Raw genomic sequence first — 13,832 nt, 5'->3', positions numbered from 1 at the left:
AGTTCCAGGACGCACTGTGCTAATGTAGGCATGATGCCTTCAGAGGCTCTAAGGGAGCAGGGTACAACATGTGAACACCTTTGCACAGCATAAAGAATGTGTCCTCTCAAGTGAGGCCAGCTCTACTGGTTAATGGGCTGGAGTGGCAGAAACCTTCTTTGAGGAGGCTATTGCAACAGTCAGTACTAGCTCTGAGCAACCTTTACACACTGTGAGCATAAGGACTAGAATTGTGTCTGGTCCCTGCCCTGGGGCACAGATCAGGTGAGAAGGGGACATGCTGTGTGTCCTCCACCCTCCCCCTTCTAATACACGAGATACAATCTGCCCCTTAGGTTTTTTTTTTACACATGGTAGTGGTAAGATGTAGTGGTTAATGTGAATTCTTTCTTTATTATTTGTACTACTGTGGTAGAGTCCAATGGCCTGATCAGGACTGAGGACAATGAGGAGTAACCTCAGTACTCAAGAGAGTTTTAGATGTTGAAAGAGAGCAAAGATTGGATCTGAAAAATGTCATGAGGAAGGAGTGGCAAGATTTCCACACAACATGTCTGTGTGGGCAAAAAAAGGTAGGAGTGAAAGATGAGTCACAGTCTATGGTGCTTTTTGTCAGGGAGGATGGTGGCGCTGTCGATACTGACAGACAAAATGGGGAAGCCAGGAGGGTTTTAGATGAAGGGAGAGAGTTCAGTTAAGCCATGTCAAATTTTAGTTGACAAGGAGACCTCCAGAAGGAGATGTAAGAAGAATGGATTGTACGGAGGAGGACAGATCAGCAGTGGAGAGGTTTAGATTTTTTAGTCACTAGTGTAAGATGGTAACTGAAGCAACATGAGTACACACTATCCCCTAGAGAAAGTCTGTAGAGATTGAAAAAGAGTGGGCCAAGAACAGGGCCCTGTGGGACTGTCATGGAGAGTGGCCACACAAGGAGGACAACAAAGGGACAGCCAAAGAGATTTTTCTGGCCTCAAGGATTAGTCAGTCTATAATTCCTGGAAGCCAAACTTTGCTCCTTTGACTGTCAGTACCATGGTATTCTATGTTAAATCAGCCAAGCCTAGTTAGTACTGCAATACTACACACACTGCACCTTTCATGTGTGGATCACAAAGCTTTTGCACATTAACTATGCTTCACAGTATCTCTGTGAGATAGGTATTGTTATACCAATTCTACAGAATGGCAAATGAGGTTCAGAGAGTTGTTCAAATGACTCACGCAAGATCATGTAATGGGGAGTTCTGACTCCAAGCTCCCTGCTCTAGTCACTAAACTAAGAGAATGGATTTTGTCTCATCATAGTCTTTAGAATACTGGAAATAAAAAAAAAATATGATGAGATCCGATGTTCCATCGTACAGCATCCTTTTCACGTTAGAAATTGTTTGTATATACATTGATACAATCTCTCTGAAAAGTACGACTAGGGATCCAAGTTTACCCCCGGTATATATGAAAAGTTTGGCGTCAGATTTCCACCTTAAATATATTATGCTGTTAGTTTTCCTTCAACGCAAACTAAGCAACTCTTAAGTGCTGAGTGAAATAAGCAGATACAAGCTAGCATGAGACACAAAATAATAACAGATTTAAGTACTCACAGAATTATATAACAAATAGATACCATGTTAAAAAGCCAAGGCTTTTGAAACAGATTAAGAGCCTGCAACCCATATTTAAACTGTGAATATGCAAGGACTAAGCATGCCTTGGGACTTGTGTTATTTGCATACATACTGTTCCAATCAATCAATATACGATTGTTAACGCTACAGACAAAACAACAAGAGACGCCTCAAACAGTAGACATTATTCAATTGATCTCTAACACAAGAATCTTCTTCCTGACAAGCTGTGTAATGCAGGTTTAACAAGAAGGATGTTGTAACTGAAAAATGGAAATGAAAGAATGTAGATTTGAAAGCAAGTAGCCTGAGAAGAGTGGTGCACAGTACCAAATTAAAAAGAGATTGCAACATTAATGGACTTCAAAGCTTTACAGAAATTTAGACTACACCAGCATATTGAAGCTAACTGTACTCTGCAGGACTGTACTTGGTTTGATTCTCTATTCTATCAAAAATATGAACATTGATCAAAATGTGAACAATCAACTATTTATTTTAAAAATATTTTTTTAAAGAATGCCTTACCTTTCATAAAGTAGAAAAGTCTGTTTTTAATGAAAAATCAGTTTCCCGGTTGTTTGCCGCTAACCTCCAGATCTATGCTGCAGCACAGTCCCTTTCCTGTTATCTGTGACATCAAAGCAGGCACATGCCCAAGGTAGTTGAGAGTGGATTCTGGTTGGTACAACTTCTGAGGGCCTAAAATTAAAAGAGAGAATTTTTCTCAGAGTTACTCTTATCCTCTGTGTCTATAGGAACATAAGAAATGATACACTTGATCACACCAGTCATCCCCCTTATACAATATCCTGTCTCTGATAAAGCCAGTACCAGATAATTCAATGGAAGGTGCAAGTAAGTGTAGGCAGTTTAGAATAACTGAAGAAAAAAAATTCAACCCCTCCTCCCTTAAAGATTAATGCATGCCCAGAAGCATCAGAGTTTAGATCCCGTCCACATTTTGATTTCTATCCTATTTTCAAATGAAAAGCTGCCAAAATTGGTCCACTTTCATGAATTTGAAACAAAATGCTAAATTTTGTTGTTTCTGAATTTCATTGTTAATAATTCACAAAACTCTCCCCAAAAGGAAGAATGCCACAGTCAGAATTATCTACAGCATTTTTACCACACCTAAGTGTTGCTTGGAAGATTCCCATCCAAATGTAATGCTCTGATGCAAGTACCAACGTGGCCCAAATGTGCTGATGTGGTAAGATCAGATGGGACGTCAGCCCAAAATGCCGGATCATCTTCTACAATATATGCTAGACATAATGGACTAAATCTGCCCCTGTCGTCTTTAATAAGTGAGGTCCATCATTACAGTGGAATTTGATCAACAATTCAGCAACTGTTCAATGCCCAGGAACTGAAGATTCCACAGAAAGGGTACAGTACTCTGTCTCGTATAATGATGTTAGTTTCACATTCTATTTTTCATGATCAATTAGTTTCTAGGTTTTCAAGTGATGTATCAAAAGTATTTAAAATAAAGAAATCACAAGGGATGTAAATAATGAACTGTTGGGAAAAGAGAATCATTTACCTTTAGAAACTTAAACAATAGATTATACACTATACTTTGTGCTCTGGAAATGATCACATATCAAATTCCTTCCTAGCAATGTTTAAAACTCAGCTGTTATGCTGCAAACACATTTAATATTCCACCACTGGATTGCCAAATCTGATTCTAGCCATGATAGAGTAATTATAATCACGCTGAACACTATGTATCAACGTAACTGAAGTGAGAAAAAATCAACCTCCCTTCTCTTCTGTTGCAAAATTGTTGCTAAGGTTGGTTTAGTCACAAGAAACTAGGATTACACATGTTAAATAAAGACATGTTCACACTTCTGTTATAATAATGGTTCTTTATATCATAAACAACTTAAGTATGGCAAACTACCTTTAGAAAACATCTGCTGGAAGGTAAGAGTTGGTGCCAAAAACCTTTAGTGGAAGTCTCTGATTGTCTTGTGTGTAAATGTATCCAGGATGTAACACTTTTACCCCTTTGGTGATTAAACTCTCACTTTGTATACCTTCAGAAAGTGCTGCAGAAACACATTTCTGATTCTTCACACATGAGAGTTATGTGCAGGAGTGACATTCCTTCAGAACTTTAGAAAATGTGCCAAATTTGCTGCTGACACAAACAAGTTGCACGCCTAGATTGGAAATGTGTATGTCAGCAGTGAAATTGGCCAAACATGTTTAAACAGACCTTTTAATTAAAAGCAAAATGCAGTTATCAGATGGCGTTTGATATGCATTTATTGCTTTGGAATCTGTGACACTTCCAATTCCTGGTAATGATATGCAGAGCTTTTTTGGCAGAGAAAATAGAGCTCTTTAGTACATCATCAATACATTGTATGTATTAACCACATGTTTTTTGTGTCCCCCCTCAGGTGTGAGTTATTAAAAAGAGTGTTTCAGATGTAAATAACCCCAAAGCAATGCATTCTTACTTCTCTCTTCGTATATGTATGTGTATATATATAGTTTTAAAAGCAAGACTTAGGACAGTACTAAAGAAATACATTAAATAGCATTGCAGTAATTGTTTAATACAACATCAGTAAAATCAGCAAAAAAGTTCCAGAAAAGTTTAGTAGATATTCTCCACCATTAAAATGACATACAGTTGGCCCAATTCAGCCCTCAAAGTCAATAGGAGTTACAATCCTGTAACTGAGTGCGAAATTGGGTCTTAATTCATGTGGTACTACTATATTCACACCATAGATTACATTAAACAGCTGCTGCAGCAGGCACCAAATACATAAAACTTTGGCTATTTCTCTAGGCATTGCACTGAAAACGCAGCCCAGGATAGTTATGAGTCAGATGATCAGGAGTGAGGTGTCACTAAAATTACCTTCTTTCTCAGAGAACATGGAACATACCTCTCCCAGACTGTCAGTGTCTTTGGGCAGGTACAGTATGGTACGGCTATAAATAATGAAATATTTTTCACAGAGTGCTCTACGGCACTTGTTTTAAGAAAGAGAAATAGTATTTACTCTTCAAAATGAAATACACATTCCAAATACTGTTTCATACACGTTCAAGCCCTCTCAAAAAAGGGAAGCTACTTACCCTTCGTAACGAGTATTTCAAAATGCGGGGTCTCTATCTTTATGCAACGGTGGGTATGCATTCACTCCATATGCCTGAGATCAGAGAATTCTAGTGTCCATTGGTCAGTGCCTGCGCCCTTGCTCTCCTTGTGCTCTGTGCTGGGAGTATAAGGGGTGGTGCGGACTGACGCCTCTCTAGTTCCTCCTCTTACCACGAATCAGAGAGGTCCAAAGCAGAGGGGAAGGAGGGTGGGTAGTGGAATACAAGGCAGGAATACAAGAACTCCAGTTACGAAGAATCAATAACTTCATTTTTTTCTTTGCGTGCCACTCCTTATGTGTATTCTACTGTGGGTGTCTGACAAGCAGTACTCAAATAGAAGGAGGATCAGTTCCGGACACCGGAGATTCCAACTCAGGCCAGGCAGTGGTAAGAAGGAACTGGAGAGGCGTTGGTGCGCACTACCGCTTACACTTTTGGCACCTACCACAAGAAGAGCAAGTGTGTAGGTGTGGAACAATGGAGCACATGCATAGCCCTAGTGAAATATACATAGGGACCAGCACAAATTAGTAACCTGTGAATAAACTATTACACTGTCAAGTTAAGCAGGCCAAAGTCTACTCTGTTTTCTTTCCCTCATATATTTTGGTTTACAAAGTAAATATAATTATTTGTATAATGCTGTACCACAAAATCCGAATACCTCTATGATCTTTTATTTAAAAAAAAATATTGTAAATAAACAAATACTCAGCTTCCCCAAGCAAGCCCATAGCAACAAACCAGCTCATGCTATGGTGGAATAAAAATTTCAACCTTTTAATAACAATAACAATGTTTTGGCCACCGTATCAACCCCCACCCCCCAAAAATAAAACATATCCTTACTCTCACTCACACACAAAAAACGCATCTTCCAGAAGATTAATTGTCATCACCTTCTTGCTCCTCCTAAAGTATGTGTCAGAGTATATACAGTATGCCCACATCCTCACCTACAGAGAGGAAGTTTTTATTTCACAGAATATTTTAACCCTAAGCAGAATTTCACTATAATAGAAATAGCAATCTGTGTGTAGTGCAGTGCGATAAAATACACTAGGCATTTCTCTCCACTTCACTATACAGAGTTTCACTATATCACAATTCATTGTAAGCAGGTCCTAATGTGTATTTATCTATCTATGCACATACATACAAAGCAAGATGATGTGCAATTTGCTGTATTAATCTTCAGTAATATGAATCATGGAATTGTCTTTGTTAAGATGACAGCCTGCCTTTACCACTGTACATTACTGGTAACACAGCGACAATGGTAAATGGATTTCAGTTAAGGACTAAAGAGACAAATGGCCAATGAATGAAAAATGTTTTACTAATTTTCCTCTCATAGCAAACAATGAAGTCAGATGTGCTTTCTGTTACGGTGTGGATTGCGGGCACTAGTGGTTCTTCTGAGGCATAAAAAAGGAAAAAAAAAAAACCCCCACAGGGGTAGGGACATGACGGGGTATCAAATGGGCTGGTCAGAAACTGTCTCAGCTCATCTGGGGGGGACACACCCCAGTAAGCAGATGCATGATATTGCACAGCTGCTACAGCCTAACTTAAAGTTCTTCCAGTGGCTGGGGACAGCCCTTGCTAAGGCTGCCTTCTTTAGCTATGCAGGTATAAAATACATTTAAGGGCATGCATTTAATCATAGCAGTTGTTTTTTGCAGCGTCTGTACATTCAGGCATGCTTGCAAAACATGTTTTGGTTCTCATACAGCACTTTCCTGCCACAATGGTGCAATAGGACGCAGGGTAGAACAAATGCCACCTCCAGGTTAGGCCCTGTATGAATGGGGCGTGGGTGACACAATGCAAGCCGGTTCAAGGGGTGAGCTTCAAAGCAGTGCAAAGGGCTCCAGGAAATTTACATTGCTTCATAACCTCTCTGGGGTTGATAATGGCATAGCAGACGCCTTGTCTCATTTTCAGGTCTACAGATTTCTGGAGCTGGCACCAGAAGCCAGCTGGGAACCCAGGCAGATGCCACTAGTGCTATGGAACCTGGACGTAGAATGGTTGTCACTGTGGTGTGGAGATTGGTTGCTCCATGCACGTGGCAGAGCTATGAGAGAAGTTTTAATGATTTCATGCAATTTCAGGATCAGGAAGGCCGGTCACAATATGGCCCATTAGAGAGGAACAGGTGCTGCGGTACATGCTGTCCTTGGCAACCTGTCAACTGGCATCCTCCACAATCTTGAATTGCCTTTCTGCCATTACATTTGTCAGTAGGCTAAATGGTTATTCCTGATCCTTGCAATGGTTTTTTAGTTTGATGGGGTTTGGCTTGGTGGTTGCATACCGTTGGCCCCAGGGTGGATTCCCATCATCTCATCACAGTTTACATGCTCAGGGATCTCGTGCAGATCCTTGGCACCGTAGTCATAGTAGACAGGAGGTGGCCTTGTTCAGGGCAGCATTCTTGATAGCAATTTTTGGTGCTTTCAGGATCAGTGAGCTAGTACCTGGGTCTGGTAGGGACTCTATGAGAAGGGCTTTGGAACTGCATGACGTACAATGGCATGAGCATTCAGTGATACTACACTTGCGAAGGTCAAAGACAGATCAAGTCAGCCGGGTTGAATCTGTAATCCTCTGGGAGGATGGTGAGCCTGGGGTCAGCTCCGTTCAGGCTTTGAAGGCCTACAGGATGATATGGCTGAAGGGGGAAGGCCCCCTTTTGATACATGGTGATGGGAGTCCCTTCACAGCACATCAGTTTGTTATCATGTTGAAACGGGGGCTGATGAGGTTGGGAGCAGCCAGCCCATGAATTTGGTCCCACTCAATCAGAATCAGGGCAGCATTAATTTGTTGTAATCTCATTACAGATGTTGGACGACCAGCCATACAGACGGTGGTGTGGATCTGCGGGCACAGTATTGTTTTTTGGGCCCATATGCACGCGTACAGGTTGCCTGAGTGTTTGCAGCTGGACTTTAGTGATGAAGCGATACTCAGTTGGCATGCAAGGAGGGACATGTCATGGAATCAACTAATACCACTGCCATATGCTGTGTGGGCCAGTCAGCGGTCACCAGATATAATTGTGGTGCATCTTGGGGAAAACGATTTGGGAATGCTTAAAGGGGTGGAACTAATGCTCAGAGCAAGGTGGGACTTGGGGGGTGATCCTTGAACTTTTTCCAGGAGTTAACATTGTTTGGTCAGACATGCTTCAGCACAGGGCCTGGCGGGAAGCCATGAGCCCCCCCAGCGTGGACAAGGCAAGGAGGTATGTGAACAGGGAGGTAGCCAAATTCCTTGGGACCACAGGAGGGGCAGTAATTTCACATCCCTGGCATAGTATATGGGGCAGCAGAGTTCTTTTGGGAGGATGGGGTTCACCTGTCCAACTTACGTGCTGTCATGTTTTTAACGGATATAAAAGACGGCATTAGGAGATGTCTGGGAACCCAACTGGGTGTGGGTAGGTGGCAGCCAAGTTAATTGCTGTTGCCTCCTTGTGGTGGATGTCCAATGCAGGTACTCCATAGGGAAGGTATACAGTGACCAGATAAATGGCTTGGAAAAGGACTTAAAAAGTGGTGTTCATTAAAGGAATGAATGATTGGGGACTCCTATGATTGGTACGTCAGGGAACCAACCCCCCCATTCTTATAGCCCACTTTCACCCTTCTACAAGGGGTGGGTGGATGGTAAGATCCTAGCAATGGAATTGTTGGAGAGACCTGGAGGGAAAAAGTGGGGTTTGGTGGAAGCCCGCCACCTGGGGTATGGTAAGGTCGCAGCAGTGGATTTGCTGGAGGGACCAGGATGGAAAAAGAGGGGGAGCTGGTCAAAGCCCGCTGGGTAATTATGGAATAAACATTGGGTTACCTGCACTGTACACTGTTATCTGCCGGGAATCCCAGACATCTAATAATAAAGTTGCGGCTTGATTAAACCCATGTCAAATGTCTCCTGTCCTTCTTTCGGCATAGCCAGACAAAGGGATATTGTTGACTCAAAATATCTCCTTTCTGTCTCCAAAAAACTGCATCTCTTATGGTTACAAATAATCCCTGAGATTACCATCACAGAAAGAAGTTATTAGTGGCTGTGTTGGGGGGAACTTCTCTATTGTTTCAGTTAGTTCACTCTGTACACTTGACAGCACTTTTTTCTATCAGGTTACTCTGTGATAGGAAAAACAAAACAAAACAGGCCATGCTATTTAAAGGGTACAAACATTAGAAATCTGATTTTTTAATTATTCTATTTGGGGGAAAAAATCAAGCGGTCAGTGTCCTTTTAGTTCTCACATGCTGTTAATTTTGTGCCAAGGCATACATCTACAGAAAAATTAACTGAATTTCCTGGTCAGTTTAACTTTTTCCCAGGCAATACTAGTTTATAAGGGAGGCATCCCTTTTAAATATGTTCTCATTATTTTCTACAGGCCATGTAAGTGCTTCTTCACTGGAAGTACAGTGCACTGCCCTGAGAGTATAAACTGGGTACATGTCACTATATAATAGTAAAATAATGGTAGCATTTATCGAGTCTAACTCCACCAGAACTATTAGTGCTCACAAAATACATCTATATACTTGTATCCCTACACAGAGTTCCCAGTATCTGCAAGAAAACAGAAGAGACAGAACAAGGAGTAATGGTCTCAAGTTGCAGTGGGGGAGGTCTAGGTTGGATAATAGGAAAAACTATTTCACTAGGAGGGTGGTGAGGCACCAGAATGGGTTACCTAGGGAGGTGGTGGAATCTCCATCCTTAGAGGTTTTTAAGTCCCGGCTTGACAAAGCCCTGGCTGGGATGATTTAGTTGAGGTTGGTCCTGCTTTGAGAAGGGAGTTGGACTAAATGACCTCCTGAGGTCTCTTCCAACCCTAATCTTCTATGAATCTTAAAAGAAAATTCAATTTGCATGATAACCACTCACCAAAGCAACATGAAAAATCTGTCCTGGTTCTGTAGGAAAAGTATTCTTTCCAGAACTTGCCATCAGCAGGCCAACAATATACTGCCCACAGACTCTCAGAAAAACACAGGCCAACTCACCTTCTTAAAAAACTCTTCAATATCACACACAAATGAAATGAGGTTTTGTTTCAACTGTAATTTCCCACTACACATGAATTAATTCAACAGTAAAACAGTGTTGACAAAACAGCTTAAGACAAAATCTTAAATCAGTTTTCAATTTCTGATTTCCTTTGCACAATCGTTATTAAAAATAATCATAATCTCCCAAAATGCAAATTCCTTTGGTATTCCACTATATGTGTACGAATGAAGAAAGCCAGAAAAGAAACATGGAGATAGGGAGGAAATGACATTTAAAGAGTCAGAGTCTGTTAAACAAGATGACTCAACAAATATATTGTGCTGTGTATGTACAGTAAATTTAGCAAAATAAAAGTGTCCAAAGGCCAGTGACTTTCAAAATTACAAATAAAATTCCATCTACAATAAAATCAGCATCTTTATTATTTTGTGCTGTCTGTTGCTTTTTGTGGGGATGTATCATCCCTACACCAACCTAATGGAAAGTTCCATGAGGAGGTAAGGGTCACGATGGGACACTTGCAAGGTAATAAATCATGGCCTTATGTAAGGCCCCCCTGGTGGTCTAGGGATTATATAAAATGAGGTAAACAAGGTAATAAATCATGGCCTTATGTAAGGCCCCCTTGTGGTCTAGGATTATATAAGATGAGGTAAACAAATCATGGCCTTATGTAAGGAACGGTTGAACCAATCGGTGTGGGGCTATACATGTGATAAACACGATTCTCCTTGTCCAATCCGTAGATGTGTGATTATAGCCTAATTGTGTTATGTAATGTTGAGAAAAACTATAAAAGAAAGCTTGCAATAAACAGAATTCGGATTCAGCTTGCAACCACATTGGTCGTGTGCTTTATCCGCTCCATATGGAACCCCACAAATGGTGACCCCGACGTGATTCGGCTTGGACATCGAGGCAGCCGACTGAAGCGTTCGGTGAGAAAAGGCGGAGGTGGCAGCCCCGGCAGGAGGTACCGGAGGATACCGGCTCCTGGTCGTCCGAGAGAGACGTTCGTGAGCTCACAGCCGACTGAAGCGTTCTGTGAGAAAAGGCGGAGGTGGCAGCCGAGGCAGGAGGTACCGGAGGATACCGGCTCCTGGTCGTCCGAGAGAGACGTTCGTGAGCTCACAGCCGACTGAAGCGTTCGGTGAGAAAAGGTGGAGGTGGCAGCCGCGGCAGGAGGTACCGGAGGATACTGGCTCCTGGTCATCCGAGAGAGACGTTCGTGAGCTCACAGCCGACTGAAGCGTTCAATGAGAAAAGGCGGAGGTGGCAGCCGTGGCAGGAGGTACCGGAGGATACCGGCTCCTGGTCGTCCGAGAGAGACGTTCGTGAGCTCACAGGTGAGCGGCTGCATTTAATAAAATGGGCTCTGCTTTGTCTGCAGAGGAGGAGACGGTGCATGATTTTTTATTACGCATCGCTGAAAAGCGGGGAGAGAAGCTTCCCTCTGACGCGTTGTCCCGTTTGTTGAAATGGGGGCAGAGACGCGGGTTTTTTGTTACTCCTGATACTGTCTTTGATAAGGCAGTCTGGGAAAGTCTAGGCTCTGACCTCTGGGAGTCGGTCTCTCATGGCAACAAGAAGGCCATGTCATTGAGCCAAATATGGTGCAAATCTAAGAAACTGATAGAGACGCTTGCGGCAGAAGCCGAGGTCCAGTCGGCCATTAATAACCTCTTTCGGCCAAAAGAGGAGCCGCCTTATGTGTTGCCAGTGGGAGCCCGTAAGTTCTTTGGGGGTGAGGACACTATCATACCACTCATCCCCAGTGCACCCGAAGCTGATCCTAGTATCGTCCCATTACCGGACGACCCCGCGAATAAAATGGAGGTCTCAAGCCCAGAAGGGGATAAGTTACAAGAATTTCGGGCGAAAATGTACAAACAGGGCCTTCAGCTATAGGACATGCTGAATCAGTTGTCCCATTTGGCCGGTGAGAGCCATCCCCCGCAGTCCCACACATTGCGAGCCCTGAACCAGCCCGGCTTTCCTGTCACCAGTGATGTTTGTACCCCAAAGTTCCGGGCGGAGTTTCCGGGGCAGGGTGAGCAGTTGCGAAATAGGTTGGAAAAAATGGCGGAGCCAGGCTTATCTAACTTTAAAAGGACATGTAGGAAAAAAACACCGGATAAGATCCCTCCGGCGGATGATGTAGCTACCCCCTGTCCTCGTTGTGGTTTGTGGGGCTGCGCAATTGGGTGCACTGGACGAAATAACGTGTCCATGCACCGGCCACTGGATGTCGCCAACCCGTTTGCTCCAAAGCCTCCGGCATACTCATCCGATGTTTCCACCCTGCGACATGCTTCGGACAATATCCCGGGCGGCTCGGGCCCCCCGGAGCCCGTAAGGCGTTGGCACGGACTTATTAGGGAAGCCCATATAGAGGGGGAATTTGCGCCCGAGGCTTATCCAGTAGTGATACCGGACCTGCACTTGTTGTTTGTCACAGCCTAAACACCTGATAATGCTGTACTTCTGTTTGTTCAAACTCCTTATTATAGGAGCAGGGGTCTTTGTATGTCCAAACTCTGTACCTTTTGTTAACCCACGACAAAATGTTTGAATCACCTGGGCGAACCAGACTGGCCAAGAAGCCCTTTTTGCTTGTCCATGGCCACCCCATCGGATCCCTTTAGAACATATCTTATTGGTTATCCCTATTTACACCCCAATGGTTTTCGTGGGCATTTACGTAATATTACGTTTCTTAAAAAGTTCCTTATTTAAGAAAAAGGGGGGAGGTGTGGGGATGCATCATCCCTACACCAACCTAATGGAAAGTTCCATGAGGAGGTAAGGGTCACGATGGGACACTTGCAAGGTAATAAATCATGGCCTTATGTAAGGCCCCCCTGGTGGTCTAGGGATTATATAAAATGAGGTAAACAAGGTAATAAATCATGGCCTTATGTAAGGCCCCCTTGTGGTCTAGGATTATATAAGATGAGGTAAACAAATCATGGCCTTATGTAAGGAACGGTTGAACCAATCGGTGTGGGGCTATACATGTGATAAACACATGATTCTCCTTCTTGTCCAATCCGTAGATGTGTGATTATAGCCTAATTGTGTTATGTAATGTTGAGAAAAACTATAAAAGAAAGCTTGCAATAAACAGAATTCGGATTCAGCTTGCAACCACATTGGTCGTGTGCTTTATCCGCTCCATATGGAACCCCACAGCTTTTACTTGAAACATTCAGCTATGTTTGCTAGGGCATTACATTGAATTTACAGATATTTTATTATATGCACCATGATCAATATATTCACAGAGGATGTGTCAATATGGACTAGGCGACTGCACATGCAACTGGGAATCAGCAACTCCTAAATTCTACTCCTGACTCTGCCCCTGTATGTGCTGAATTCCAGTCTTGAAAGGATGAGGCCCACATTACATGCATAGTTAAATGCTTTTACTTTATCTTCACCAATAACACTAAGAACTTGGTTCTGTAAATGCTTAGGCAAGTGAGTAAAGTTACACATGTGAGTAGCCCCACTGATGTCCCAGTGGTCCTCCCTGGCTAGTCACCATGATAGTTCTCTAAAAAAGGGTCAGCAACCAAATGAAGTCACTGCCATGACCATGCCCCATCTCTAAAACAACTTCCAATCCTACCACTAACTGCAACCAGCCATGTTAGCCTGCATGCTGGTCTGCATCCTGAAAGTCAATCAAATCGGCTTCCCCTCTCTTTCTCTCTCTCTGAGAGGCCCAGGCAAGCAATACCCAGCTTAAAGGCCTAGGATGAATTAGACAAAATTTAAAACCAATAAGTAGGGTCTTACCAAATTCATGGCCGCGAAAAACGTGTCATGGACCATGAAATCTGGTCTTTTGTGTACTTTTACCTTATACTATACAGATTTTACGGGGGAGACCAGTGTTTCACAAACTAGGGGACCCAACCCAAAAGGGGAGTGCGGGGGAAGGAGGTTACAAGGTTATTGTAGGGGAGTCAGAGTATTGTCACCCTTACTTATGACCTGCCTTCAGAGTTGGGT

Source organism: Chrysemys picta, chromosome 1 (assembly GCF_011386835.1).
Source record: "Chrysemys picta bellii isolate R12L10 chromosome 1, ASM1138683v2, whole genome shotgun sequence".
In the NCBI taxonomy this organism is placed as follows: Eukaryota; Metazoa; Chordata; order Testudines; family Emydidae; genus Chrysemys; species Chrysemys picta.
This window is presented reverse-complemented; position numbering follows the sequence as displayed.